The sequence below is a fragment of the Papaver somniferum genome, unplaced genomic scaffold (genome assembly GCF_003573695.1).
Source record: "Papaver somniferum cultivar HN1 unplaced genomic scaffold, ASM357369v1 unplaced-scaffold_132, whole genome shotgun sequence".
In the NCBI taxonomy this organism is placed as follows: Eukaryota; Viridiplantae; Streptophyta; class Magnoliopsida; order Ranunculales; family Papaveraceae; genus Papaver; species Papaver somniferum.
This window is the reverse complement of record NW_020622381.1, coordinates 19,424,120-19,430,012: the sequence shown is the minus strand read 5'-3', so window position 1 is coordinate 19,430,012 and position 5,893 is coordinate 19,424,120.

Sequence of the window (5,893 nt, the reverse complement as noted above, 5' to 3'; positions counted from 1 at the left end):
CTACAGCTCCATCGATCACAATCCAACCCTGAGTCGTTCTTCACCGTTACTGCCGATATTGGCAGCAGCTCAACCCACGTCTACAAGTCTGTCCTCGATCACCAATAATGATAGCATCACCTTCCCTGTCCATCAAAAGCTCGAAGCACTATAATTCAACACCCATTCGTTACAGCTCAATAATCGTCACTGCCATCTAGTTCTACCTTATTATCACCAGCGGCAATGACCATTCCCCACTGCCATGATGGGCAACAACATCATAATACGATAAACATCTGTGCATTTAAAATGGAGAAGATAATATGGTGCTCTATCGACTGAAATGGTGCCTTTAACAATTCTGTGCATTCTACAATTTTCACAACTTTGGCTTGCTTCAATTGCGCTTAACTTTCTCATATGAAGTCGGAATGACCTCATTCTTTCGATGTTGCCTCCGCCTTTTCATTGTTTTCAATGTGATATGAAAAAATCCTGGATTTGACTGAGTTTCACTTCCTTTTGGTTAAAATAACCTCAAACACCTAAGAAACTCAAAAGCAAACAAAATCAAAGCATAATGATATAAAAACTATCAAGAAAGCAAAGTATTTGAGTACCTATGTAGTGCAAATGATGCGCCTATCACCATCATCCCATGTAGCCGGTCCTCTCTTGCTCAGTGATTGATTTTCAGTAAATCATCAATTGATCAACAATCGATCAAAAATAGGGTTTATAAACTGAATGCTCTGCAAATCATAATTCTAAGCGAGTTCAAGCACTATGATTTTATGTTGATCCAACAATCAACATCTTGCTTAATTATATAATATTCGGTCCAACTGCCAATATTTTAATTAATATTTTATTTGGTCGTGCTACCTTCATACGAGCAATATTTGCTCAGACTATCAATATTGATTCAACTATCAATATTCAATAATCCATCAAATGGGAAATATTTGCTCAGACAAGACTAGTAATATTGATTCAACTATCAATGTTTAATGATTAATTAATTAAGCAATATTTTTTCAAGCGAGCAATATTCGCTCGGACGAGCAGTATTTGCTCAAATTATCAATAATTCATTATGTTGATTCATTCGAGAATCACACATCTGTCCCAGCAAACATGTTTAATTCATGAATCATAGAACATTCGTCAATCATGATCGACTCAACGATTCTTAGAGTCATCGTCTAATCAAGTCAACAACTGACTAATCAAATACACGTCTGCCTTGCAGACTCCACAAATCATGAGACATCAATCATATCGCATGAGGGGATATTAATTAGGTTTTTGGTCTGGCGTCCTATGGCACGTGTGTTCATTCACGATGAGAAATGTGAGTAATTCGTGCAAGCAGTTGAGGGAGTTAGCAAAGTAGTGGGTGGACAATCAACCAAGTCTCCGCACGACCTGGAACTGGTTTAACCACGATTTCCCACTTTCCCACTCTTTCGCTCGAGGAACCGTCACACTTACTGGAGATCAATGTGTCTACATTCTGGCAATATAAATAAGTCTCTGAATTCATGATTGACGATAAGACAGATAACGTTCATCTAAACCAAGAATTCTCAGTAACTCTCAACAGAGCAGAATTCACTCAATCATTCAGAACTTATTTTTCATCCGAACCTAGCAGTTCATGAAACTTGCAGAAACCTACAACACATTCACAATAATTGATCACCATTGATCTCACACACTTCTCATCTTCCTTCCTACAGATCAACCCTCTTCCCTTACCGAATTGACTCTGGAACGACCATTGACTTGGTTTATGCCGGAGTCCTACAGATTGATATCTCGAACTCAAAGCACTCCCGTGCAGTTCATCTGTTTGAGGTTAAGCAATTTGCTCGGTCGAGGAGTCCCCATCCGCACGGTCGTCTCTTCACTTTCCTAAAAACCAGCAAATCGTTTTGCCCCATAAATAAAGGCGAAGATCAACCGAAGATTTTGGAGAACTTCTTCAACAAAAGGTAAGTGAAGACTGAACCACCTATTTCTCAAGTTATATTCATCTTTCTGATCTATGAGACGATGTCGCATAACCAATTAGACTATCATGCATATACAAGAATTTCGAGTCAAGTTTAACTTGGTAATTAGTTATCGAAATATAATTACTAAGCTTAATGAACATCTGTTCATATTTGATGAATTTTGGTTAAGAATAATTTATTGTTTGCAATCAAAATAATGATTTAAGTTTTATCATTCGAAAATAGCTTGGAACAGTGACACGTGTCATTGATGTTATTCGGGAACGTTTCAAATCGATTTAATTAGAGAGAAATATAAAACTACAATAGATTCGGATATAAGACAATGTTATCAGTCTTACAATCTGGGAAAACTATTATAAGTCTGAAGCCGTATTACATGTACTCGTACACGTAACGGAGTAGCTATATGTCGACAAGGAGATTTTTAGTACGCATATCCTTATGCACATCCTGTAAAAATATGTTAACTCGTGAACCGGATCGGTACGCATACCCGTACGCAAACCGAAAATGAATTACGGTCACAGAACCGGTTTGGTATCCATACCGATACATGTACCAGAAAGGTTATGTGTTCCGGAACTTGGTTTGTGTATCCATACCGGTTCCGTGGACTCCGGAATCGGTTATAGTCTTAAGGTACACATACCAGTACGCATACCTAAATAGTTCTGTAAACTCCGAAACTTGGTTGTGCTTAATAGTATACAAACCGATACACGTATTCTGACTGATCTGACTCACGAACGACTATGGTTTGTACGATCGGTTTCCATCACCTTGATCAAACGTTTTGATCGTAAAGGAAATCACATATAGGCTTATCTGTGGGAGGAAGATTGGTTTAAAGTCTTCAATTGAGTTGAAGCAACTCATATTTGGTGTGACATTAGCTTAGGGAATCAATTTCTTGGAGTCCTGCTGGGATTCAAGAGGCGTAAGGAACGCGAATGTAACTAAATTACTGGGAGGGTTTAATTCGATCTCAAATACAATATAGTCCAAAGTTAATTGGTGGTAGACTAGTGTTTGTAGCGTCTTAATCCAGTTTGGTGTTCAATCTGGACTAGGTCCCGGGGTTTTTCTGCATTTTCGGTTTCCTCGTTAACAAAACTTCTGGTGTCTGTGTTATCTTTTTTTCCGCATAATATTTTTTATCTTTATAATTTAAATATCACAGGTTGTGTGTTAATCAATCATAGTAGATATATCCGACCTTGTTTGTTGGATACGACTTGATCGATTACTTGGGAAATTGATCTTTGGAATCACCCAAGTACTCTCACCCAGAAATCAGGTTCATGGACTTATGTCTGTACACGTTCTGATTTGAGTGATAGAGATATAATTCTAAATATTCTTTCTTGATTGAGATTAATTAAGTTGAACTCTCAGAATTATATTTGAGTTTGTCCATAAAGATTGTCGGAGAAAACGTTTTTGGTGTATTTTGGTACCCCCGCATTTTCATTTGGTATCAGAGCAGGCAAACACGTTAAGACCTCATAAGTACGTGTTTGAAGCAATCTGACTATATGGAAAAACGTATCACCAATTCAGAACCATTCAGACATGTTATTTCAAGGGTTCGGTTCACGTGAGAAAATTGTCACATCTGATACATCATCTAATATTATGGATAACTGGAAGACACGTCTAGAAGAATAGTTAGATAAACTTTAAAACGAAAGATATTATGATATTGATAAAGATGTTGATGAGGAAGTCTCACATTATACCAAAGTGTTTGACCATATCTTAAAGGGCAAAAGACCAACGTCATGTCTGATTAGTTTTCTGACTCCTCTCTGTCGAGAAAACAAAACCTTGAGAAAGGTCCTTAAATGTTATGATTGTGATTATCATATATTACAATCCCTTCTTAAGAATCACGAGTAAGATGTGCGTTCAATAAACTATGAAAATCTTCATAAAAATCTCATTATGTTGGAAGAAAAACTTGCAAGGAAGGAATCAAGGTTTAACTCTCAACAAATTAGTTTTAAAGACATGGAAAGTGTTTTCTCACTCGAGAAGGACAACTAGAGGCTGATTTAATTGATGCTCGTGACAATATCAAGTTTTTGGAAGAAATCTTGAAAATATTCAATACTAGATCAAAAAAATCATCCACTGTGCTAGGAGCAAGTAAAAATCATCGTGACACGCGTTTATAAGGGAATAGATGCTCCAAGTATTAGAAAAGAGGTAAATTTTGTCAAAGCTAGTACTTCTCTCAACCAAAGGTTTCCACTAATGACAAAAGTGAAATACCTATATCGATAGTTGAAGTTCAAAAGAGCAAATTATATCAACCTCCCAAAACAGCACATGCGGATCCAGGTAATAACACTCCTCATGTTTTCTATTATTGCGGTAAAAACGACCACCTGCAAAAGGAATGCCGTTTTCGCATAAGGGATGAAAAACTTCATGATGTTCTTATTTGGGCATATCTAGAAGTGATCAAACCTAGATCATATGTTAAGACTAATACTTTTGACATTATGGGTTGCCAACGTCCAACCTTTAGTTAAAGGAACCAGTGTTGTGATAAATCTAGATTTGCCTATAAATGTCATACAAAGCCTTTTCACAATTGTAATGATTATCAAAAGGATAACTTTGTAAAGACAAAGACAAGACCCGATGCTCCCAATTGGAAAGAGATTATCCTAAAAAATAGTCATTCCAATTCCGATTCAAGAAATCTTGAAGATAATAATGGAAACAAGGGGATGCCGAAGAAATCTGTCTCAGAAACACATGACCACACATTTTTGAACCTTCAGACAAGGGTTGATCATCAGAATTTTTGATCTCAGAAAACAGATTAACAAAGGAAGACAAGGAAAAAGTTGAATACATGTAAGATTTCTACCTCCTCTTCCCTTAGTGATACAAACTGTGCTAAAGATATAACACGTACAAAACAAGGAAGATCACCAAATAATCTTGTTATTCATGATAGGCATTTGACGAATGCCTACCATAACATAACTTGATTATGGTAAATTGTGCCTCGTCCTGTAGTATTTTCTTGGAGGACGCACAATCTTCTCAAGAAAGGTAACTCATTCCTTCTTGATGCTTAGTGTATCTTGTTTTGAATACATTTCTGTTTGTAGTTTAATTCTTCATAAGGCTACTCTTTAATGGTTAAGTTTCTTGGTATCAACTGCTCTTGTGTTCTAGATCTTTATCTAATGAGCTAAGAACTAGGTTGATTATATTTTTCTGCTTAAATGAGTCTGGACACAAATCATGTGTTTACGGACCCCATATGCGTGTGAGTACCCAAACCGATCCGAAACCATCTCTTCAGAAGATTCTATAAGGATCTCTCTTCCCTCAGTTTCCTTAACCTAGAAGCTGTAATATCTTTATATATATTCAAGGTATGCCTATCTTATCATATATACAAAGTGCTGGAATAACTCGTGAACATTCACAAACCATGGATGCTTCTAAGTTTTCAAACAGTAAAAAGGAAGATAACAAGAAGATGGAGGATGGTGGTTCCGCAGGAATTTTTTAGTTTTACGATAATCCTGTCACCATATCCTGTTACTTTGCTCAAGAACATACAGTGTCAAAACCGGTTCAGATGTCCCGATATTTGGTTGGAAATTATGAGTGACATCAAAGTGGTGTTCGAACAATTGTCTGCTGCCAAAAGGGATCTCAAACTACTCAATTCGGAACTGGGAAAAGCCTTTGATGATGTTGGTTCTCTCAAAACACAAGTCGCAAACTACATATGAATTATAGTTCTTCTTATTTTCTAGGAAACTTCTTGTGAGAATTTGTTCTTACTTTTCAGAAGGATGACTAGGGTTTGGTATAACAAAATTTGTGATTACACAAGTTATTTCCAACGTTTTTCA